The 26,702-nt window shown below is 44.4% G+C and overlaps 1 protein-coding gene across 1 annotated transcript in view; it reads right to left on the bottom strand.

The window, feature by feature from the left end:
• Positions 1-26,702, bottom strand: part of LRFN2 (leucine rich repeat and fibronectin type III domain containing 2) — an 890,926-nt gene that overhangs the window by 418,004 nt on the left and 446,220 nt on the right. The window contains exon 4 of the mRNA XM_082249300.1: positions 23,091-23,180. The gene's annotated coding sequence lies outside the window, so the exon portion shown is untranslated. The remainder of the gene's footprint in view (positions 1-23,090; positions 23,181-26,702) is intronic.

The following is a 26,702-nucleotide window of genomic DNA, read 5'->3' on the forward strand; positions in this document are numbered from 1 at the left end:
GGGGGGACCAGTGAAATTACTACAGTAATCAATGCTAAAAATATGCACTGTCACTGTACTAATGACACTGGCAGGGAAGGGGTAAATCTCGTTGGTGATCAAAGGGTTAAATGTAAGCCTAGGGGAGTGTTTACTAACTGTGGGGGGTTGGGCTTTTGACATGGCCATGGAGACCTGTGATCCTATATAGAATGATCACAGGTGCTCTGTGATCATTTCAGAGAGAACAACTTTTGGGGGGACCAGTGACATTACTACAGTAATCAGTGCTAAAAATATGCACTGTTGCTGTAATAATGACACTGGCAGGGAAGGGGTTAACCTAGTGGGCGATCAAAGGGTTAATTGTGAGTCTAGGGGAGTGTTTTCTAACTGTGGGGGGGTGTGGTTTGTGGAATGACCATAGAGACCTGTGTTCCTATATAGAAGGATCACAGGCGCTCTGTGATCATTTCAGAGGGAAGAAAGATGTGTTTACAACAGCTGCCGATCCTTCTCTCTCAGCGGGGAGCGATAGCGGGTGCCCCGGCGGCAATCGTGGGCACCGGCCCTGTGCATCGGCTTCTCCACTGCCGAGTGGGGGGCGGGACGCACCACCGGCGGCGCGCGATCACCCCTCAGCACCACGCGCGTGACCAACGTACAGCTACGTCAGTTCGCATAGGAGAGGCAGCATCATGGCGGGCGGGCGGTCGGCAAGTGGGTAATATCATTAAAAGCTTATCCTATGTGACCAGTGGGGGGGCGGGAGCATGCAACTGGCAGGCGCGCGCTCACCCCCTCAGCACCACGCGCGTGACCGACGTAGGGCTACGCCGGTTCACGTAAGAGAGGCAGCACCACAGCGGGCGGTCGGCAAGTGGTTAATATCATTATAAGCTTATCCTATGTGACCAGTGGGGGGCGGGAGCATGCCACTGGCGGCACGTGCTCACCCCTCAGCACCACGCGCGTGACCGACGTAGGGCTACGTCAGTTTGCATAGGAGAGGCAGCACCATGGCGGGCAGTCGGCAAGTTGGTAATATCATTATAAGCTTTTCCTATGTGACCAGTGGGGGGGCGGGAGCATGCCACTGGCGACGCACGCTCACTCCTCAGCACCACGCGCGTGAACGACATAGGGCTACGTCAGTTCGCGTAGGAGAGGCAGCACCACGGCGGGCAGTCGGCAAGTGGTTAATATCATTATAAGCTTATCCTATGTGACCGGGGGGGGCGGTAGCATGCCACTGGCGGCGCGCGCTCACCCCTCAGCACCACATGCGTGAGCGACGTAGGGCTACGTGAGTTCGCGTAGGAGAGGCAGCACCACGGTGGGCAGTCGGCAAGTGGTTAATATCATTATAAGCTTATCCTATGTGACCGGGGGGGGGGGGGGCGTTAGCATGCCACTGGCGGCGCGCACTCACCCCTCAGCACCACGAGCGTGACCGACGTAGGATTGCGCAGCGAGCGGTCCGTAACTGGTTAAAGCCTTTTTTTTTTTTAACAAAGGTGGTCAGGGGTGGAAAAACAGGCAGTTAAGCCATCAGAGACATTAGATTGTAAGCTCTTCTTGTCCAGGGACCCATGTGCTTTGTATTGTGTGCCGCCTAAGCTGCTGCATAACATAGCAACCTTGTAATAAAATGTAAATGAAAACAGGACTAGGCTACAATGTTGCGTTCTCTGCTCCTGGCTGTGTTTATAGAGTTCTCCCTTCCAACAAAAGATTTTATTGAAGAATTAACAGTCAGACAGAATATAATTCAGACAGTTCTGTGCGCTGCATGCGCTCCTCATACCATTCAACCATTCAGTAAATGCACTTGTCACAGAACATTCCAGTCATTTAAAAAGTCAAGTGGCAAAAAAAAAAAAAAGAAAAAAATACTTTTTTTTCTTCTCCTTTTAATGGCAGTCTAGCTCAACCTCATACATTACTTGCATACAAAATGAATCCGGTTCTAAAAATTCCATCTCACAAGAGGAAATGCTGGTAAAATAGTTCTTTTTTTTTTTCCAAACGGGTAAAATAGTTCTGATGTAAAGCTTCTTTTTCACCGGTCGTGGAAAATTAGTTCACAGTATGGGAGGACTGGGGTTGGGGTGATGGGAGGACTGGGGTTGGGGTGATAGGAGGACTGGGCTTGGGGTGATAGGAGGACTGGGCTTGGGGTGATGGGAGGACAGGGCTTGGGGTGATGGGAGGACTGGGCTTGGGGTGATGGGAGGACTGGGCTTGGGGTGATAGGAGGACTGGGCTTGGGGTGATGGGAGGACTGGGCTTGGGGTGATGGGAGGACTGGGCTTGGGGTGATGGGAGGACTGGGCTTGGGGTGATGGGAGGACTGGGCTTGGGTTGATGGGAGGACAGGGCTTGGAGTGATGGGAGGACTGGGCTTGGGGTGATGGGAGGACTGGGCTTGGGGTGATGGGAGGACTGGGCTTGGGGTGATGGGAGGACTGGGCTTGGGGTGATGGGAGGACAGGACTTGGAGTGATGGGAGGACTGGGCTTGGGGTGATGGGAGGACAGGACTTGGAGTGATGGGAGGACTGGGCTTGGGGTGATGGGAGGACTGGGCTTGGGGTGATGGGAGGACTGGGCTTGGGGTGATGGGAGGACTGGGCTTGGGGTGATGGGAGGACTGGGCTTGGGGTGATGGGAGGACTGGGCTTGGGGTGATAGGAGGACTGGGCTTGGGGTGATGGGAGGACTGGGGTGATGGGAGGACTGGGCTTGGGGTGATGGGAGGACTGGGCTTGGGGTGATGGGAGGACTGGGCTTGGAGTGATAGGAGGACTTGGCTTGGGGTGATAGGAGGACATTTGTCGCATAGGTCAGTACAAATATTATACGAAGGGCTGGTGGCCTTGAACAGAGATACTCCCCCATTCAGAATGAAAGGTCAAGATGGAGGAGATGGAATACCCAGGGCTGCTGTTAGAAATCACCGCGCCCCCGTACAGCCTTCCTGGCAGGGACCCCCCCCCAAATTTATCAAGACAATATTTTCACTAAAAACACACTAAAATCATTATTAGCAGACACAAACACAACAGAGAACCTGTGTGAATTAGCTATTTTTTTATTGTTTTTTACATTTTGTTTTTAAAAATGTATAACTTTTTTTTTAACATTAAACATTTTTACAATTATTTTATTTTACAATTTTTAAAAATTATTTATTACAATGTTTAATTATTATCTTTTTACAATTTGTTATTTTTTTACAGGACAGGGAAGCCAGCAGTGCTGCAGGAGGGGGGGGGCTTCATAGTGAAAGGGGGGCACACTTTTTTTTTTAACGTTAAAGATTTTTACAATTACTTTATTTTACAATTTTGAAAAATTATTTATTACAATGTTTAATTATTATTTTTTTACAATTTGTTATTTTTTTTACAGGACAGGGAAGCCAGCAGTGCTGCAGGAAGGGGGGGGGCTTCATAGTGAAAGGGGGGCACACATTTTTTTTAATGTTAAAGATTTTTACAATTATTTTATTTTACAATTTTGAAAAATTATTTATTACAATGTTTAATTATTATTTTTTTTAAATTTGTTATTTTTTTACAGCACAGGGAAGCCAGCAGTGCTGCGGGAGGGGGGGGGGGACTTCATAATGAAAGGGTGGCACACTTCATTTTTTTTTTTAATGTTAAAGATTTTTAGAATTATTTTATTTTACATTTTTTTTTTAATTATTTATCACAACGTTTAATTATTATTTTTCTACAATTTGTTATTTTTTTTACAGGACAGGGAAGCCAGGAGCTGCAGGGGGGGAGGCTTCACAGTCAAAGGGGGGCACACGGGAATGTGGGGCTCAGAAGCAGGCAGAGCAGGGAGGGGAGGGGGATTGGTGTCAGAGAAGCAATTACAGGAACAATGCCCCCTGTGTCTGTGTTCAGGGGGGCGTAACTACAAGGGTACACCGCAGCACCGATCGCCGCTCTGCGTGCCCCCCCCCCGGGTGCGCAGAGCGCATTATCCTGCCGCCGTCATATGGCGTCCGGTCAGGATAATGCAACCACCTTCCCACCATCAATTGCCTATAGGATAGGCGGGAAGTGGTTAAGCTTACAATGGCTCAGAATTCTCCTATACTGTATAAAAGTATGGGGGCCCAGGGATCTGAACTCTCCAGCTGACACCCCAAAATTCAGTATCTCAGAAAATTAGAATATTACATAAGACCAATATAAAAAAAGGATTTTTAATACAGAAATGTTGACTTAGTGAAAGGTCTGTCCATGTACAGTATAGGATGCACTCAATACTTTGGTTTTGTATGAATTACTGCATCAATGTGGCGTGGCATGGAGGCGATCAGCCTGTGGCACTGCTGAGGTGTTATGGAGGCCCAGGTTGCTTTGATAGCCTTCAGCTCCTCTGCATTGTTGGGTCTGGTGTCTCTCATCCTCCTCTTGACAATACCTCACAGATTCTCTATGGGGTTTAGGTCAGGCGAGTTTGCTGGCCAAGCAAGCTCAGTGATCCCATGATCATGTGACCAGGTATTGGTAGTCAGGGGCTGACTGGCAAACTTTTGGCCAAGGGGGCAAGTACAAACCAGAGGCCAATGGTGCAGTGACTTGGCCCCCCTCCAAATCTCCCAGGCCTCCTCCTGACCCCCATTCCAGGCCCCCCTCCCACTCTCCCAGGCCTCCTCCTGACCCCCATTCCAGGCCCCCTCCCACTCTCCCAGGCCTCCTCCTGACCCCCATTCCAGGCCCCCCTTCCACTCTCCCAGGCCTCCTCCTGACCCCCATTCCAGGCCCCCCTCCCACTCTCCCAGGTCTCCTCTTGACCTCCAATTCCGGCCCCCCTCCCACTCTCCCAGGCCTCCTCCTGACCCCCATTCCAGGCCCCCCTTCCACTCTCCCAGGCCTCCTCCTGACCCCCATTCCAGGCCCCCCTCCCACTCTCCCAGGTCTCCTCCTGACCTCCATTCCAGGCCCCCCTCCCACTCTCCCAGGCCTCCTCCTGACCCCCATTCCAGGCCCCCCTCCCACTCTCCCAGGCCTCCTCCTGACCTCCAATTCCGGCCCCCCTCCCACTCTCCCAGGCCTCCTCCTGACCCCCATTCCAGGCCCCCCTCCCACTCTCCCAGGCCTCCTCCTGACCCCCATTCCAGTCCCCCCTTCCACTCTCCCAGGCCTCCTCCTGACCCCCATTCCAGGCCCCCCTCCCACTCTCCCAGGCCTCCTCCTGACCCCCATTCCAGACCCCCCTCCTACTCTCCCAGGCCTCCTCCTGACCCCCATTCCAGGCTAAAGCTCCACATCCGGACACATCCAAGTCCCCAACCTGGCCATTAGCGGGCAGTTGGGGGGAGCTGGGACAGCTCGGTCGGGGCTGCCTGGGGGTGGAGAGCCTCCAGTGGGGCATGGAAATGGCCTCTGCTCAGACACAGTTTACACCATCCATGCTGGGGGGGGGGGCATCCTGCGCTCTGTCCTTGTCTTTATCCCGCACTCAGTAGGTCAGCAGTGGGGACTTTTTACTTCACTTTACCAGGAATCCTTTAGGCATGTCTGTGGCAGAACCGGTGCAGCCTTATTCAGGGGCTTTAGGGAGGCCCGGGGGGCAATTTACCCCCTGCCCCCTGGCCCAATCCTCCCCTGTTGGTAGTTTTGGCGGTGTGGGCGGTGCCAAGTCCTGCTGAAAAATGAAATCAGCATCTCCATAAAGCTGGTCAGCAGAGGGAAGCATGAAGTGCTGTCGAATTTCCTGCTAGAGGGCTGCACTGACTTTGGACTTGATAAAACACAGTGGACCAACACCAGCAGATGACATGGCTCCCCAAATCATCACTGACTGTGGAAACTTCACACTGGACCTCATGCAACTTGGATTCTGTGCCTCTCCACTCCTCCTCCAGACTCTGGAACATTGATTTCCAAATGAAATGCACAATTTTTCACAGACATGTGGTGCTGAATGATTTTCCATCAATCCTCATGAATAAAAATAATCCATAATTTATAAGCGTTCTGCTTATTATTAACCACTTGCTGACTGCCGCAAGTACATATACTGCGCCGGCCACTCGCGATCTCCCGCTGGAGAGGGAGAAAGGCAGGCGGCTGATGTAAACAAAGCAATCTGTCATTCTCCCTGGTGTAACTACAGAGATCATACGATCCTGCTATGTAGGATCGTATGTCTCCGTGCTTACATCACAAGCTACTCCCCTTTACAGTTAGAAGCACGCCCCTAGGGACACACTTAACCCCTTAATCACTAATAACGTTAACCCCTTCCCTGCCAGTGTCATTTTTACAGTAACAGTGCATATTTATAGCACTGATTACTGTAGTAATGTCACTGGTTCCCCCAAAAGTGTCAAAAATGTCAGTCAAGGGTCCGATCTGTCCGCCGCAAAGTCGCAGTCCTGCAAAAAAAAAAAAAATCGCAGATCGCCGCCATTACTAGTTTAAAAAAAAAAAACAATAAAAATTACAAAAATATTTCCCGTAGTTAGTAAACGCAATAACTTTCGCGCAAACCAATCAAAATACGCTTATTGTGATTTTTTTCACCAAAAATATGTAGCAGAAAACAAATTGGCCTAAAATGTTAAAAAATTCTGATTTTTTTTTTTTTTTTGGGGGGGGGGGGGGGTTCTTATAAAAAATGTGAAAAATATTATTTTTTAAAAATTGTCGCTCTTTTTTTTGTTTATAGTGCAAAAAAGTAAAAATCGCACAGGTTATTAAATACCAGCAAAAGAAAGCTCTGTTTGTGGGAAAAAAAGGACGTAAATTTTGTTTGGGTACGGCGTCGCACGACCGCGCAATTGTCAGTTAAATTCGCACAGCGCCGAATCGCAAAAAGTGGCCTGGACGTAAGACAGCAAAATCCTTCCGGAGGTAAAGCGGTAAAGGCAAAAACTTTAACCAACATGTTTCTAAAATGGGAAAAAAAAAAATGTCTAGTTCCAAAAAAGAGAAACTTCTCTCCCTATCTGGAATAAATTACTTTTTACAATTCGAGAATTGGTGAAACGCGTCATCGGGGGGAAACAAATTAACATTTTACTCTAGCCTGGAGCGTAGCATCATTTTTATATATTTTTTTTATTGTGCAAAAGAAGAAGAAAAGAAACCCCACAATAAGAGTTCATCATCTCGTCACTCGAGGGATTATGTTTGATTCCGGCAAACACAAAGCCGGGATCTTCCCCTGTCACCAGTGACAATCTCCTTTCAGCCCCGCATGACGCCGTGATCTCTTCCAGATTTGTCACTTTCCGTAAAAAAAAAAAAATGTCAAGATACAAACAAATTACCTATTTCTGTATCTGTAAATTTATGGGCTTCTGATTCCTCATTATAGAAGGAGGCGGATGAAATGTGTCAGATATATGAACAGGATATACCCAATAGAATCATTTGTCTGCATTCTCAAAGGAAAGAGAAAGAGACAGAAGAGTCACCTTGGCTTGTTTTTTTTTCTTTCACACATTGCTGGAGATTGGGGAGAAATGTCCTGACTCAGAATCTTCACATCTCCTGTCCCGGCTTCCCATTATAGAGAGCTTGCTTGCCATGCACGGGGATATATATATATACTGTAAATAGCATTGTGCCTGCTTGCAATTTTCATCCCTATTACTAAGGGCAGAAGCCCAGGTCTGAAAAAGAATATTAACCACTTCGGGCTCTTTTACCCAACGCCTTCCTTTGTTTTGTATACTGAAAACCCAATAAAATTTATAAAAATTAAAAAAAAAAACACTTCTGGACCGGAAATTTTGCCCCCTTAATGACCAGGTCATATTTTGCGATTCGGCACTGCGTTACTTTAACCACTTGCCGTCTGCTCACTGAGCTGCTACTGTGGCAATGTGGCTTGTTATCATCCAGCGACATAGACCTACGTAGCTGGACTCCTCCCCTTGTGGGCGGCGCGCGCGCGCCACCGGAGGCTCGCTCCCGCTGTTTTCAGTCACAGCAGGAGTCGGGCCAGGGGAGGAGCGGCGGTGATCACCGTCCCTCTTCCCTGATCGTCGGGGAATCGAGTGTGGAGATCCGCCCGCTTGTGTAAACAAAGCGGGCGGATCTCCTAAGTGACAGACAGTGACAGATTACAGTATTCTGCATAGCTGAACATGCGATCTGTCCCTGTGTCACTCAGTCCCCTCCCCCCACACACGTTAGTAAGCACCAGGCATACATCAACCCCTCCCTCTCCAATAAAATGAACCCCTTCCCTGCCAGGCCATTTCAAAAGCCCAACCCCCCACAGTTAGTAAACAATCCCCTAGGCTTACATTTAACCCCTTGATCACCAACGAGATTTACTTCTTCCCTGCCAGTGTCATTTTGCAGTAACAGTGCATATGTATAGCACTGATTACTGTAGCAATGTCACTGGTACCCCCAAAAGTGTCAAAAATGTCAGTCAAGGGTACGATCTGTCCGCCGCAATGTCGCAGTCGCGCAAAAAAAATTGCAGATCGCCGCCATTACTAGTTAAAAAAAAAAACACCAAAAATGACAGAAATCTTTCCCTTAGTTAGTAAACGCAATACTATTGCGATTTTTTTTTACCAAAAATATGTAGCAGAAAACAAATTGGCCAAAAATGATAAAAAAAGTTTGATTTTTACATTTTTTTGGGGGGAATTTCATATAAAAAAATGTGAAAAGTATTGTTATTTTTTCAAAATTTTTGCTCTTTTTTTGTTTATAGCACAAAAAGTAAAGATCGCACAGGTGATCAAATACCACCAAAAGAAAGCTCTATTTGTGGAGAAAAAAGGGCGTCAATTTTGTTTGGGTACGGCGTTACATGACCGCGCAATTGTCTGTTAAAGTCGCACAGTGCCGAATCGCAAAAAGTGACCCAGACGTAAGACAGCAAAATCCTCCGGTGGTAAAGTGGTTAATGGACAATTGCGCGGTCGTGCGATGCTGTACCCAAATAAAATTGACGTCCTTTTTTTCTCACAAACAGAGCTTTCTTTTGGTGGTATTTGATCCCCTGTGCGATTTTTTATACATTGCGCTATAAACAAACAAAAAAAAAAAAAGCGTAAATTCTGAAAATAAAATCTATCTTTTTCACATTCTGCTATATAATATTCCCCCCTGCCCCCCCCCCCCAAAAAAAAAATTAAAAATCACATTTAAATACATAAGGGGGGATATGATCACCAGGTATAAATACATAAGGGGGGATATGATCTCCATGTATAAATACATAAGGGGGATATGATCTCCATGTATAAATACATAAGAGGGGGGATATGATCTCCATGTATAAATACATAAGGGGGGATATGATCTCCATGTATAAATACATAAGGGGGGGTATGATCTCCATGTATAAATACATAAGGGGGGATATGATCACCATGTATAAATACATAAGGGGGGGGGGGTATGATCTCCATGTATAAATACATAAGGGGGGATATGATCTCCATGTATAAATACATAAGGGGGGATATGATCTCCATGTATAAATACATAAGGGGGGGGGATATGATCTCCATGTATAAATACATAAGGGGGGATATGATCTCCATGTATAAATACATAAGGGGGGGGGGTATGATCTCCATGTATAAATACATAAGGGGGGCTATGATCACCATGTATAAATACATAAGGGGGGATATGATCTCCATGTATAAATACATAAGGGGGGGTATGATCACCATGTATAAATACATAAGGGGGGATATGATCTCCATCTATAAATACATAAGGGGGGCTATGATCTCCATGTATAAATACATAAGGGGGGATATGATCTCCATGTATAAATACATAAGGGGGGATATGATCTCCATGTATAAATACATAAGGGGGGATATGATCTCCATGTATAAATACATAAGGGGGGATATGATCTCCATGTATAAATACATAAGGGGGGATATGATCTCCATGTATAAATACATAAGGGGGGATATGATCTCCATGTATAAATACATAAGGGGTCCATATAGTGAACTTGGTGTTGAGTTATTCAATTTAAGGTCATCACAGAGGACAAGGGGCACTCTTTACGTCTAGAGGAAAAGAGATTTTGTCTCCAAATACGGAAAGGTTTCTTTACAGTAAGAGCTGTGAAAATGTGGAATAGACTCCCTCCAGAGGTGGTTCTGGCCAGCTCAGGAGATTGCTTTAAAAAAGTCCTGGATTCTTTCCTAGGTGTACATAATATAACCGGGTACTAATATTTATAGGTAAAGTTGATCCAGGGAATATCTGATTGCCTCTCGGGGGATCAGGAAGGAAGTTTTTTCCCCTGCTGTAGTAAATTGGATCATGCTTTGCTGGGTTTTTTTCGCCTTCCTCTGGATGGGGGGTATAGGATTGTGTATATGGGATTGTATGGTTGGGTTTTCTTTACTTTTTTTTCTTTTTTAGTTTTTATTGGTTGAGCCAGCTGGACTTGTGTCTTTTTTCAACCTGACTATGTAACTATGTAATTTTTAATAACATTCAATTACAATATGGCTTTTTTTTTCGCAATTGTATACGCTATATTATTTTTTTTCTTTATTTGCTATTTTTTTTTTCCCCACAAACGTGGATTTACCCTTTAAGGTCAAAGTGGAGTGTACCTTTAATAAAAAAAAGTAGCTGACTTCCCTAAGATTTACCTGCTAGTGTTTTTACACCTCTTCTGCAAACTGAAGATTAGAAAAGCAATGTTATAATATCGATTCCGAACATAAGAGGAAGTTAAAACGCTGTTCTGTTATTTGCTTGCCGTCATTTTGCAAGGAAAGATCTAATGAAAAGCATGAAAAGTCTGACAGGGTTTTTTTTTCCCCTGTAAATCTCTGCAAACTTCCGTTGCCAAGTTACGAAACCATCAAAAGACAAATGAAGACGTCGGATGAAATGCGGCACCGGCTGAAGACTATCCGTAAATTTCTCCAAATTTGTCTTAGACTCAAAATGAGTAAATTATCATAACTCCTAACATGTTCACGTGACCTGCATTGTCTGATTGTATTATGGCCGAGATCTGTGCAATGGCTGACAGGTTATGTACTTTGAGACATTTATTCCTTTTATTTCAATAATTTATATTGATTTATCAAATATTGCATGGAAGAACAAACTTTTGTTGCAAAATACGAAATACACAAATTCCAGTACAGCTTAGAAACAGAAGAGATCATCGTGTTCAATATTAAACAAGTACATTACGTAACCAAGGGGGCAAACTTCACATTATTCCCAGTGGCGGCCCGCCCATTGGGGGCGCAATGATGCCGCCCCCCCCTAATCTACATGCATGGCGCTGGATGCATGGATTCCAATGGGGTTTTTTTTTTTTTTTGAAGCACGTGATTAAAACCAGAGGCTCTAATAGGCTTCAAAAAAGGGTGGGCTCGGGGCGCAGAGCACTGTGCCCTAAGCCCACCCAGTTGTGTGACAATAGCGAATTAATATTCACTATTGTCACATGGATTCTCCTCCTGGCCAGTCAGGAATCGGGTCCTGAGACCCCTTTCCCGATTGGCCGAAATTAGAAGCCATGCCATTGGCCAAGGAGGAGGAGGAGGGAGTAGTCGCAGGAGACTGAGGGGAAGCCGCCGTCACCGCTGCTGCTGCCTGCCCTCCACATGTCCAGGGTGAGTGAGCCGACGACTGGGGGGGGGGGGTGTATGGTGTGCGGGCTGGTGTCCTGGGGGGGTATGGTGTGGTCCGTCTGCTGCCCCCCCCCCACTCCCAGCCCATGGAGCGCCAGCCGCCACTGAATATTCCTTTTCCATATACTCCATGAATTGGCGAAGGTATCGTATGCAATGAATTAATTGCCAGGAGGAGTTCAAAGGTATAGTTTTGGTCCACCATCTTCACCACGTCAGAGAGGTTGGGGTTAGATTGGATTTCCAATTTGGTACCACTAAGAGACAGGCTGCGAGCAAAATATGGGTAACCACGGATTGAAACTCTGCTGGGTATAGGACTAGTCCAATGTTAAGTTTGTTTGTTTTTCTTTGAGACATTTATTCTGCAAACATAGGCATGCTTATGAGGAAAATTTGAACCCTAAAAATGGATGATGTTGGATTTAATACAAATGTAATGAGTTTGGATGCAACGAAAACCAATACTTGTCCAGACTGCTTCCCAAGCTCAGGTAGAACCTGCTATTCAGACCTAGAGAGGTCTGTTGTTTAGGACTTAGAGAGTTAGTAGCCTGCTAGCATATAGTGTGAGATCTAGGACTCTCAAATCTTTGGGAATTAGGACATTTTATCATTTAATGTGGCTGCCATTTTCTCATATGTCATACAAAGTTTAATACGAGATTTAGGCTTCCCAAATGGGGTAGTTGTCTTTTTCCAAGAACTAGAGATGGTCTGTTTTGCTGCAATGAAAATACTGTATATATATATATATATATATATATATATACACACACACTATATTACCAGAAGTATTGGGATGCCTGCCTTCACACACACTTGAACTTTAATGGCACCCCAGTCTTCCATCCGTCAGTCAGTCCGTAGGGTTCAATATCAAGTTGACCCCCCTGTGTTTTAGGTCATCTTCAGTTTCTGAGAGGAGGGTCATGTCCTCAGTATATTGAAGACTATTGATTGTCCTATTGATGTTCCTTCCTCCAATCTTTGCTCCAATATATACACACACTATATTGTCAAAAGTATTGGGACAGCTGCCTTTACACACACATGAACTTTAATGGCATCCCAGTCTTAGTCCGTAGGGTTCAATATTGAGTTGGCCCACCCTTTGCAGCTATAACAGCTTCAACTCCTTTGGGAAGGCTGTCCACAAGGTTTAGGAGTGTGTCTACCCCAGCAAAAAAAGACCACTGCTGGAAACAACAGATCACCCAGCAGCCAGCATCAATAAACCCTCTCCCCTCAAAAGAGGATCCTCCCCAACAATGAGAAACCCCCCCAGGGCAAAGATTCCCTGCCAGCAACAGTATGTTCCACCGCAATGGAAGATCCCTCTAGCAACAATTGACATCCTCCCAACAACATTACTACCCCCCCAACCACAATAGATCCCCAGTATTGAGCTTCAATTGACCCTCAAGCACACCCAAGCACACTTTCCCAGTACATACATTATGTGCTAGAGGTGCCAGTACTGCATTCCCCCGTGTTCCCGCTGAACAAAAGCCCAGGCCAAAGGTATATATAAAAGTGATGACATAGTCAACCCCTTTCCCCCCAAATCCCTGCACCAAATACCTATTGCCAGCCTAATACTCAAATGTCCCTGATCCAGAGAGTCATTGTTGACCAGACCACACAGCCGCTTGTCACAATTATCCTGCCAGGACACGCTCATGTGCTTAGCATTCATAGTCACATATTACATACACTATATTGTGAAAAGTATTGGGATGCCTGCTTTTACACGCACATAAACTTTAATGGCATCCCAGTCTTAGTCCGTAGGGTTCAATATTGAGTTGGCCCACCCTTTGCAGGTAGAACAGCTTCAACTCTTCTGGGAAGGCTGTCCACAAGGTTTAGGAGTGTCTATGGGAATGTTTGACCATTCTTCCAGAAGGGCATTTGTGAGGTCAGGCACTGATGTTAGACAAGAAGACCTGGTTCACCGTCTCTGCTCTAATTCATCCCAAAGGTGTTCCATGTGCAGGTCAGTCAAGTTCCTCCACCCCAAACTCACTCATCCATGTCTTTATGGACCTTGCTTTGTGCACTGGTGTGCAGTCATGCTGGAACAGGAATGAGCAATCCCCAAACTGTTCCCACAAACATGGGAGCATAAAATTGTCTTGGAATGCTGACGCCTTAAGAGTTCCCTTCACTGGAACTAAGGGGCCAAGCCCAACCCCTGAAAAACAACTCCACACCATAATCCCCCCTCCACCAAATCATTTGAACTAGTGCACAAAGCAAGGCCCATAAAGGCATGGATGAGCGAGTTTGGGGTGGAGGAACTTGACTTTCCTGCAAAAATTCCTGACCTCAACCCAATAGAACACCTTTGGGATGAATTTGAGCAGAGACTGCAAGCCAGGCCTTCTTGTCCAACATCATTGCCTGACCTCAAAAATGTGCTTTTGGAAGAATGGTCAAATCTTCCCATAGACACTCCTAAACCTTGTGGACAGCCTTCCCAGAAGAGTTGAAGCTGTTATAGCTGCAAAGGGTGGGCCAACTCAATACTGAACCCTACAGACTAAGACTGGGATGCCGTTAAATTTCATGTGTGTGTAAAGGCAGGTGTCCCAATACTTTTGACAATGTGTGTGTATGTACTGTAAGTATATATATATATATATATATATATATATATATATATATATATATATACACACACACAGTATATGCAGCATACGCACACCGGCAATATAAATTGTATTATTTTTTTAAATTATATATATGTATATATGTATATATACATATATATATATATATATATATATATATATATATATATATATATATTGTATATATATATATATGTATATATAGATATATATACATATATATAATTTAAAAAAATAATACAATTTATATTGCCGGTGTACGTATACTGCATATACTGTGTGTGTGTGTATATATATATATATACACACACCAGTGTATGCAGTATACGCACACCTGCAATATAAATTGTGTTATTTTATTAAATTATATATATATACACACACACACACACATATATATATATATATACTATTGTACTATTTTAAATATATATATATATATATTTATATATATATATATATATATATATATATATATATATATATATATATACATATATATTTAAAATAGTACAATTTATATTGCAGGTGTGCGTATACTGCATATACTGTGTGTGTATATATATATATAAATATATATATATAATTTGTTTTTTCTCTGCAAATCTATGCATGCAAATCTATGCACTCAAGGGCTCCGGGGAATGACAGATTTTCATGACTTGCAATTTCATTGTAATTAACACCTATTTGCATTTTTTACAGGTGTTAACAGGCTAGTACGCTAAATTATCTCATAAGCTCTTTTTTTCTTTTCTTTTTTTTTAACACCAAAATGGCAATTTAACTTCTGTTACATAAGATGCTACAGCAACAAGACTGGCATCCAAAAAAGACATGCAGGGACAAATGCCCCAGTGCACCATCTTTTTCATTAGGCTTTTTTTTTTTTTAAGTGGATCTTCAGACACAACTCAATCTGAGCTCTGGATAAAAAGGGCATTCCTTTGAAACACATAACCCATCAAGGGGGAACTCAGCATGATAAGTTTGCTGGGGACAGTGCCAAGGATAAGGTGAGTATTAAAGCAAAAAATAAATAAATTGTAAGGAAACAAATTAAAAAAAAAAAACTAAAAAAATATAACTTAAGTTCTGCTTTAAGAAGAGAGGTAACCTGAGGTCTGACAGTGGCTGCTTCACCAACTCCCTGATCTCATGCCATGCTAGTAACACATGTAACTCATGACCTAATGCCATGCTGTTACCACAGCTCTTGATTGTATATCATGGTATTAAATAGCAAAGCCTTATAACTATGTATGTCCCTCTGTTGTTTGAAGCTGTTATGTCCATAGGAGCTCCTAGCACTGACTTTTAATCTCAAGAGACATCCAGTGGCATTGTAATGAAAGCTAAACAAAGGGGGTGCATACATCTCTTTCATAAAAAGTATAGACAACCTGTAAGTCCCATCATGACTGATACTCTTTAAGGAGAGATACTTCAAACTTTTAAGGAGCAACTGTCTGCTGAGATGAACTAAGGCCCGCTCTCTCCTTGGAAAGATTTAATTAACACCCACTCCATATTCCTTGAGTCAAATGAGTGCAGCACCGCAGAACCTATGACTAGAGATAACATGAAGTGTCACCACTGGAAGACTGAGAGGAGATCAGTGTACACGTAGGCAGGATGTGGAGTGGTGAACAGTAAGTACAGAAGAGACAATCAATAAAGAGAAAGCAGAAGAGGTGAAAAGATTCCTGAGGTAAGGCTGGGAAGTGTAAAAGTTCATCGATTTAGAACTTCAGTGCAAAAAGTAGAAACTTACTACTCTGCGGAGAAAAATTATTAGTTATGGAGGTTAAAAAGGAAATTTTTCATTTTTTTTTTTAAGCTAAATCTACTGTAACGAGTGAGCAGCCAGTATGATTAGTATAATGAGAGTGTTATCTGAAGATAACTCCTAAAAACAACTTCAGATTGTGGAGATATTCCAGTTCAGACCCAGACTGTGGAGCTATTTTGGTGCTGAAACAGACTATAGAGAGCTATCCAGGTATTGACCAAAACTGTGGAGCTGTCCAAGTGCTCAACCAGACTATGGAGCAGATACTGGACAATACTATGGAGCTGTCCAAGTGCTGAACCAGACTAAGGAGCTGATACTGGACAATGCTATGAAGCTGTCCAAGTGCTGAACCAGACTATGGAGCTGATACTGGACAATGCTATGGAGCTGTCCAAGTGCTGAACTAGGCTATGGAGCTATCCAGGTACTGAACCAGACTATGGAGCTGATTCTGGAACAGACTATGGAGCTGTCCAGGTGCTGAACCAGACCATGGAGCTATCCAGATGCTGAACCAGACTATGGAGCTGATACTAAACAATACTATGGAGCTATCCAGGTGCTGAACATGACTATGGAGCTATCCAGATGCTGAACTAGACAGTGGAGCTATCCAGGTGCTGAATTAGACTATGGAGCTAATTCTGAACCAGACTATGGAGCTATCCAAGTGCTGAGTCAGACTATGGACGCGACGACAGAAGGGGCGGTGCCACTGAGTGATGTAACCAGGTGTTCCCGCCCCTTTCCTAATAAAATAAATGTCACTGCTCAAACAGCTCATTACAGCGTGTGAAGAGGCGGGAGCGTCTTTTTTTTTTTTTTTTTTCCGGGTGCGGAGGGTGACATGATTGACGCTGGATTTACATCGAGAGACACTAGTTTTTCATTTTTTAATAAAGGACTGGTCAAAACTGTCTTTTGTATTTATTTATTTTTTTGTACACTTTATTGGTAAATGGGTAGGGGTAAGATGTAAACGATATCCATTTACATGGGGGAGGGAGGGGGGGATCAGGAGGTCCCCTTGTTAAAGGGGGCTTCCAGATTCCGATAAGCTCCCCAAGCGCAGACCTTGACAACCACAGCCCAGGGTTGTTGGGAAGAGGCTCTTGTCCCCATCAACATCTTGCACCCCAAAGCACCCTCCCCATGTTGAGGGCAAGTGGCCTGGTATGGTTCAGGAGTGGGGGGCACTCACTCGTTCCCCCCCCCCTATCCTGACCAGCCAGGCTGCTTGCTCGGATAAGGGTCTGGTATGGATTCTGTGGGGGACCCAACACCGTTGGTTTTTTTTTCAATTTTGGCATGGGGTTCCCCCCAAAATCGGTACCGGACCCAAAGGGCCTGTTTTGGACTGGGAGGCGGGGGACCCCACGCCGTTTTTTTTCTTTTTTTTTTGTATTGCTGGGAGCCGACAATACATTACAGCCGCGAGCAAGTTTAAATTACATTTTTTCCTTTAGAAATCGCAGTATTTCTGCAGCAGGCTCCATACATTGCACAAATACGCCACTTCACAGGCACATTAAGGAGACCCTCCAGGCATGATATTTAAAGGAATTTTTCCATTTTTATTGTTTCACTTTAAGCATTATTAAAATCACTGCTTCAGTAAAAACAAACGTTTTAATTTTTTTTTTTTTTTGCATTGATGCATGTCCCCCAGGGCAGTACCCAGACCCCCATACACTTGTTATGGCAATAACTTGCATATAAGCCTTTAAAATTAGGACTTTGGATTTTTCATATTCGTGCGCCATAGACTTTAATAGAGTTTGAATTAGTGAATGACCGATATCGGTTTTTCGTTGCTGATACCGATACTGATATTTTGGCCAATGCATATCTGTATCGGCCGATATGGGCTGATATTTTCGTACAAAAAAAAATTATTTTACATTTTTTTATTTGACAGGTACTCTTGTGTACTCTAAAAGACCCCAAACCCCTCCTCTGCACTTAAAAGCATTCAAAACGCCAAGTTTGGCTGTTTTGAATGCTGTAAATTTCTTTAATCTGGCGCCAGACAGTACCTGGAAGAGATGTCACTCATGACATCACTTCCGGGTTTTTGCATGGAGACCCGATCAGAGCCGAATGCGGCTTTGATTGGATCTTCAGTAGCCGTGCAGGATGGGATGGTGGGAGGGGGGGGGGACGTCCCCTCCCACTCCTTGTAATGATAGCTGAGCAGCTTCTCAGCCCCATCGGTTGTCATTACAAGACAGCTGACCATCGGCTATGGATGCCGGTACCGGGGAGATGCCTCTAGCTGCAGCCATCACTTCGGTACAGCACTTTCCCGGAAATCGGTAATATCGGTAACTTCCGGGGCCGATTCCGATATATCAGGTAAAGTGCATATCGGCCCTCGATATATCGGCTTTGCTGATAATCGGTCGATCTCTAGTTTGAGTGTTCGCTAGAACTTATTCCCTTTTCGAGATGTTCTGGTGCCAACCGAACAGGGGGGTGTTTGGCTCATTACTAATGAGGAACCACTGCTCAATATTAGGATAGGAGTTGCCTACCTATAAAATTTCCTACCCCGTTTACAGCCCCTGATATAGGAATTGGATACATCATAAGCACCTATTATACTCTTGTATAGTTTGGTGTCAGTGCAGACGGTGAGCCTCCGTTTGATTAGAGGTGGTGGCCACAATGTGTGAAGTTTAGGCACGTGGATTCCTCGTTCCTTTGTATTATCTGGATGTGACATTATCTCCTGGGAGAAGCCAGTATTGCTTTTCTAGGGATTAACACGGAAAAAGCTTTTTTTTTTTTTTTCTTTTCTTTTTTTAATAGTTACAAAGAAGAATATATTTTGCAAAGAGGCATCCACCAGGGAAAACAGCAATGGAGATCAGTGCCTGCCCTAATTTTTTCATTTCTTTTTACTTTTCTATCTCTTTCTGCCGTTGAGCATTGAGCACAGGATGCCATTAGAGTGAGCCGGGTCCTACTGTGATTGATCCTTATTTTCCTATCATTGCTATTTTTTTTTTTATCAAAAACAGATGGTAAGAAAGACAGGGAAGGCTTTGAGTCCAGGCCCTCAAAGGATAACAAACGGAATACACTGATCATAAAAGAGAACCTCGCTATTTTATGGTTGTCTCACAATATCAGACTTTAATAAGTGTAACTGTGAACCTCTGCATGAAGAAAACCTGACAGGGGGTCCTTTTTTATTGCCAATATTAAAGCGTAACTCCACTTTTGTTGAGAAAAAAACATTCCCCTCTGGGTGATCTCTGTACATTGCAGGGATTGTAACAAACTTTGTTGCAGATTTCTTCCTTTTTTTATTCTGAAGAAATCATTGGCTGTTCCTCTGTGCTGAGTGGGTCTAATGGGAGTGGTTTCATCATTATCTATCAGCTATGGCAGCTGCAGGGCACTAATGATAAAAGCCGCTGGGTCTGCATCCCTTTAGACGTGTTCCTATTGGGAGGATCTCACCAAAAATGAAATTTTTGTTGCAGGGGATGCCAGAAATCTGACTTGTATCTTAGTGCAGACTTCTGGGAAAATTGGCGAGCCAATCACACAAGCAGGAAATGATGTTTCTGGGGGTGTGGTCAGTATACATTCTGTGTACAGAACAGCTCCAGATTGAATAGGAAAGGTCATTTTTAATAACATTCAATTACAATATGATTTGTGTCACAATTATATACGCTATATTGTTTTTTCCATATTTGCTATTTTTTCCCCCACAAAAATGGAGCTACCCTTTAACCACTGCAGATCCAGATGATATACCCCCCTTCCTGACCAGGCCATTTTTTTGTGATATTGCCGCATTCGGCTCTGATCGGGTCTCCATGTAAACAACCCAGAAGTGATGTCATGACACAGCGCCACATTTAAAAAACTGACAGCATTCAAAACAGCCAAACTTGGCATTGTTAATGCTTTTCAGTGCAGAGGAGTGGTTTGGGTACTTTTAGACCCCCAGATCCTTCCTCAAGAGTACCTGAAAAAAAAAAAATTTTACATGCCTGAAAATATCGGCCGATATTGGCCGAAACCGATATCCGATAACTAAAATATCGGTAAAATATCAGTATCTGTATCGGCATTAAAAAACGATATTGGTCAATCACTACTTTACACACTGTTTTTATTTTTATTCTAAAATTTACATTAGGGATGGGCTATGTGTTCGAGGCGAATGTAAGCTGAACACACAAACAAATGGGGCGCTCAGCGGCAAGTTCGCCCGCCGATGAGCACCCCGTAATGCACTGCGCTCTTTCAGTGCATTGATTTCTGATGATTGGCCAAAGCATGCACCTGACTTGTATGCTTTGGCCAATTAAAGTACTATGAGAGCCATGGTTGGCCAAAGGCAGAGTGCCTTTGGTCAATCATGGCTCAGGGGCAAAGTCAATGCCCCACACTTTATAAGGCTGCTGCTTACACTGCCCCACCCTTAGGCATGCCCACACTGACGCATTTCACCTGGACTGGGTTTATTTAGAGAGGACATCTATATATAAGCCAAATTGTGGCAAAACATGACAGGGGGCGCGGCTTAGGGTGGTGACTTTGTTTGAAGACAGCTACATTGAATAAACTCAACAGTTTGAATTTATGAAGTGCGGTTTTTGCTTTTCAATTTCATGTTGCACGCAGAGTTGGATGAATGCATACGGACCAGCACCCCATGCGGTTAAGCACCTGAAAAGCTCAGTGACATCCCTGAGAATGCAGCCTATTCTTTACTAGAGATCGGTGACATCACTGAGAATGCAGCCAATCCATTAATTTGAGAGCAGTGACATCACTGAGAATGCGGCCTATCCATCCACTAGAGAGCGGTGACATCACTGAGAATGCAGCCTATCCATTCACTAGAGAGTGGTGACATCACTGAGAATGCGGCCTATCCATTCACTAGAGACTGGTGACATCACTGAGAATGCGGCCTATCCATTCACTAGAGAGCGGTGACATTACTGAGAATGCAGCCTATCCATTCACTAGAGAGTGGTGACATCACTGAGAATGCGGCCTATCCATTCACTAGAGACCGGTGACATCACTGAGAATGCAGCCTATCCACTCACTAGAGAGCGGTGACATCACTGAGAATAGAGCCTATCCATTCACTAGAGAGCGGTGACATCACTGAGAATGCAGCCTATCCATTCACTAGAGAGCGGTGACATCACTGAGAATGCAGCCTATCCATTCACTAGAGAGCGGTGACATCACTGAGAATGCAGCCTATCCATTCACTAGAGAGCGGTGACATCACTGAGAATGCAGCCTATCCATTCACTAGAGAGCGGTGACATCACTGAGAATGCAGCCTATCCATTCACTAGAGAGTGGTGACATCACTGAGAATGCAGCCTATTCATTCACTAGAGAGCGGTGACATCACTGAGAATGCAGCCTATCCATTCACTAGAGAGCGGTGACATCACTGAGAATGCAGCCTATCCATTCACTAGAGAGCGGTGACATCACTGGGAATGCAGCCTATCCATTCACTAGAGAGCGGTGACATCACTGAGAATGCAGCCTATCCATTCACTAGAGAGCGGTGACATCACTGAGAATGCAGCCTATCCATTCACTAGAAAGCGGTGACATCACTGGGAATGCAGCCTATCCATTCACTAGAGAGCAGTGACATCACTGAGAATGCAGCCTATCCATTCACTAGAAAGCGGTGACATCACTGGGAATGCAGCCTATCCATTCACTAGAGAGCGGTGACATCACTGAGAATGCAGCCTATCCATTCACTAGAGACCGGTGACATCACTGATAATGCAGCCTATCCTTTCACTAGAGAGCGGTGACATCACTGATAATGCAGCCTATCCAATCACTAGAGACCAGCACCCCATGCGGTTAGGCACCTGAAAAGCTTAAGTGGAACTTAGAAGCAGTGCAGTTTCCCTTTTCTGAACTAGTACAATGAGCAGGCCCAGGTGGAGACATCAGCGAAGGAGTGGAGTCCGGCAGGAGATGTAATATTAAACTTTGTCCCTGACTTAGTTAAATGATATACATTTTGGACCACCCAGTCCCGAAATTTTCACAACTCTGCCACAAAGCACAGCCCTGTCTAGAATTCCGGAGACCTGAATTTATTCTACTCCAAACCTGTGACTGGACAGTAAAAGGAGAAGCAGCAGACTGGTGAATCCTTCTCTCTGCTCTCTCCTCCTATCGATATGCCCCTTGTTAGCCTTTCTGTATAAGGATTGCAAGAGGCTGATTGCACGCCACATGTAGGTATCTACACTGTTTCCATAATAAGCACATTTAATGATGTACTAATGAATACAAAGACGCATTCATTTGTGTATTGTACATCTGCCTGGAGTTCCGCTCTCTATGACAATGCTCTTGCAACCCCTCTGCCTACCCGCCATGATAAGCCGGAGCCTCCCCATCTCTTGGAAATTAATTAACACGTATCATTTACTCCACGGAGCAAAGAGGGCCGACCTCCTGCGACAAGGCCGACTCTATGCCGCCGAGATGCACAATTAATGCTTGCTGACATTTTTATAGGATTTGCACTCATTTATAGCAGACAAGCTTTGAAGTGTAATTCTGTAAATAGGTGTCACAAATTATGGAATAACTCATTTAATCTGCATAAATGTGTCATCGCGGGAAAAATGATATTTCCAAGGCGGCCCCCAACCTTTGTAGTAAAACACGCGCTTAATCGCATTCCTCTAATTAGAGATGCTATGCGAGGAGTCCGGAGATTGGATGGGATACATTGCTATGCATTTTACTAAAAACAAATACAAATACAGAAACAGAAGATAAATTTCATTCAAGTTTCTCAGTACAAAAATCGCAATGAAAGTCATAGATTTATATAAAGAAGCCCAGGTGGTGCCTTTTGATCTCGTCTTGCCCCGGAGTTGCTTGGGCAGCTGGTCACCACCAGCTCCTCAGTTAGTGTGGTCGTATAATGGAAGTAGTAACAATGTAGCAAAAAGTAAAGAATGTAACAATTGGCAGAAACATAATAATAGAGAGAAACAACGTCAACTCACCCTAGCTTTAATGAGGGGCGTTTTCCAGGATTGCAGAGACCATGGTCCGCTGTGTAATAGTTCACGTTGTAACTTGGTTGAAAGGGTCCCCTAAAAAAAAAAACATATTGGGGGTGTAAGTAATACAGATGAAACAGATACAAATTAAGTACTTTAAAGTTCTTGTATCTGTAGACTAGTGATATCACTAAAAACATTGCTTGTCCTAGAATTGCAGAATGCAACCTATCCATTCACTAGAGCAGGGTTCCTCCTGAGGTTGCTGGGGGTTCCTTAAGAAATGGGCAATTTCTGCCTCTCCGATAACTTCCCAAATTACACCATTGTTCCTTTTAGCTAACTGTAAGGGGGGTAATTCTTCCCAATGATAAAAGTAAGGGCCATTCTTCCCACTGACTGTCACACTAATGTGTCATGAGTTGTAGATTTTTTATTTTTTAGCAGGGGTTCCAAGAGAACAGAAATTTATTTCAAGGGTTCCTCTGCGTTGAAAAGGTTGAAAAAGACTGCACTAGAGGGTGGTGACATCACTGAGAATGTAACCTATCCATTAACTATAGAGAGGTGACATCACTGAGAATGCAGCCTATTCATTCACTAGAGAGCAGTGACATCACTGAGAATGTAACCTATCCATTAACTATAGAGCGGTGGCATCACTGAGAATGTAACCTATCCATTAACTATAGAGAGGTGACATCACTGAGAATGCAGCCTATCCATTCACTAGAGAGCGGTGACATCACTGAGAATGCAGCCTATCCATTCACTAGAGAGCGGTGACATCACTGAGAATGCAGCCTATCCATTCACTAGAGAGCGGTGACATCACTGAGAATGCAGCCCATCCATTCACTAGAGAGCGGTGACATCACTGAGAATGCAGCCTATCCATTCACTAGAGAGCAGTGACATCACTGAGAATGCAGCCCATCCATTCACTAGAGAGCGGTGACATCACTGAGAATGCAGCCTATCCAATCACTAGAGAGCGGTGACATCACTGAGAATGCAGCCTATCCATTCACTAGAGACTGGTGACATAAATGAGAATGCAGCCTATCCATTCACTAGAGAGCAGTGACATCACTGAGAATGCAGCCCATCCATTCACTAGAGACCGGTGACATCACTCAGAATGCAGCCCATCCATTCACTAGAGAGCAGTGACATCACTGAGAATGCAGCCCATCCATTCACTAGAGAGCGGTGACATCACTCAGAATGCAGCCCATCCATTCACTAGAGAGCAGTGACATCACTGAGAATGCAGCCCATCCATTCACTAGAGACCGGTGACATCACTCAGAATGCAGCCTATCCATTCGCTATAGCAGGGTTCCTCCTGAAGTTGCTAAGGGTTCCTTAAGAAATGGGCAACTTCTGCCTCTCCGATAAGCTCCCAGTGACACCATTGTTCCTTTTAGCTATCTGTAAGGGGGTAATTCTTCCCAATGATGACAAGAGTAAGCAGCATTCTTCCCTTTGACTGTCACACTAATGTGTCATGAGTTGTAGATTTTTAATTTTTTAGCAGGGGCTACCCGAGACCAGAAAGGTATTTCAAACGTTCCTCTCTGTGTTGAAAAGGCTGCACTAGAGAGCGGTGACATCACTGAGAATGCAGCCTATCCATTCACTAGAGAGCGGTGACATCACTGAGAATGCAGCCTATCCATCCACTAGAGAGCGGTGACATCACTGAGAATGCAGCCTATCCATTCACTAGAGACCGGTGACATCACTTAGAATGCATCCTATCCATTCACTAGAGAGCGGTGACATCACTGAAAATGCAGCCTATCCATTCACTAGAAAGCGGTGACATCACTGAGAATGCAGCCTATCCATTCACTAGAGAGAGGTGACATCACTGAGTATACAGCCTATCCATTCACTAGAAAGCGGTGACATCACTGAAAAGGCAGCCTATCCTTTCACTAGAGAGCGGTGACATCATGGAGAATGTAATCTATCCATTTACTAGAAAGCGGTGACATCACTGAGAATACAGCCTATCCATTCACTAGAAAGCGGTGACATCACTGAAAATGCAGCCTATCCTTTCACTAGAGAGTGGTGACATCACTGAGAATGCAGCCTATCCATTCACTAGAGAGCGGTGACATCACTGAGAATGCAGCCTATCCATTTACTAGAGAGTGGTGACATCACTGAGAATGCAGCCTATCCATTTACTAGAGAGGGGTGACATCACTGAGAATGCAGCCTATCCATTCACTAGAGAGCGGTGACATCACTGAGAATGCAGCCCATCCATTCACTAGAGAGTGGTGACATCACTGAGAATGCAGCCTATCCATTCACTAGAGAGCGGTGACATCACTGAGAATGCAGCCCATCCATTCACTAGAGAACGGTGACATCACTGAGAATGCAGCCTATCCATTTACTAGAGAGCGGTGACATCACTGAGAATGCAGCCTATCCATTCACTAGAGAGCGGTGACATCACTGAGAATGCAGCCTATCCAATCACTAGAGAGCGGTGACATCACTGAGAATGCAGCCTATCCATTCACTAGAGAGCAGTGACATCACTGAGAATGCAGCCCATCCATTCACTAGAGTACGGTGACATCACTAATAATGCAGCCTATCCATTCGCTATAGCAGGGTTCCTCCTGAAGTTGCTAAGGGTTCCTTAAGAAATGGGCAACTTTTGCCTCTCCGATAAGCTCCCAGTGACACCATTGTTCCTTTTAGCTATCTGTAAGGGGGTAATTCTTCCCAATGATGACAAGAGTAAGCAGCATTCTTCCCTTTGACTGTCACACTAATGTGTCATGAGTTGTAGATTTTTAATTTTTTAGCAGGGGCTCCCCGAGACCAGAAATGTATTTCAAACGTTCCTCTCTGTGTTGAAAAGGCTGCACTAGAGAGCGGTGACATCACTGAGAATGCAGCCTATCCATTCACTAGAGAGCGGAGACATCACTAATAATGCAGTCTATCCATTCACTAGAGATCGGTGACATCACTGAGAATGCAGCCTATCCATTTACTAGAGATCGGTGACATCACTGAGAATGCAGCCTATCCATTCACTAGAGTACGGTGACATCACTAATAATGCAGTCTATCCATTCACTAGAGAGCGGTGACATCACTGAGAATGCAGCCTATCCATTCACTAGAGAGCGGTGACATCATGGAGAATGTAATCTATCCATTCACTAGAAAGCGGTGACATCACTGAGAATGCAGCCTATCCATTCACTAGAGACCGATGACATCACTGAGAATGCAGCCTATCCAATCACTAGAGACCGATGTCATCACTGAGAATACAGCCTATCCATTCACTAGAGAGCGGTGACATCACTGAGAATGCAGCCTATCCCTTCACTAGAGAGTGGTGACATCACTGAGAATGCAGCCTATCCATTTACTAGAGAGCGCTGACATCACTGGGAATGCAGCCTATCCATTCACTAGAGAGCGGTGGCATCACTGAGAATGCAGCCTATCCATTCACTAGAGACCGGTGACATCACTGAGAATGCATCCTATCCATTTACTAGAGAGTGGTGACATCACTGAGAATGCAGCCTATCCATTCACTAGAGACAGGTGACATCACTGAGAATG

The sequence above is a fragment of the Pelophylax lessonae genome, assembly GCF_965119305.1.
Source record: "Pelophylax lessonae genome assembly, chromosome: 3".
Classification (NCBI taxonomy): Eukaryota; Metazoa; Chordata; class Amphibia; order Anura; family Ranidae; genus Pelophylax; species Pelophylax lessonae.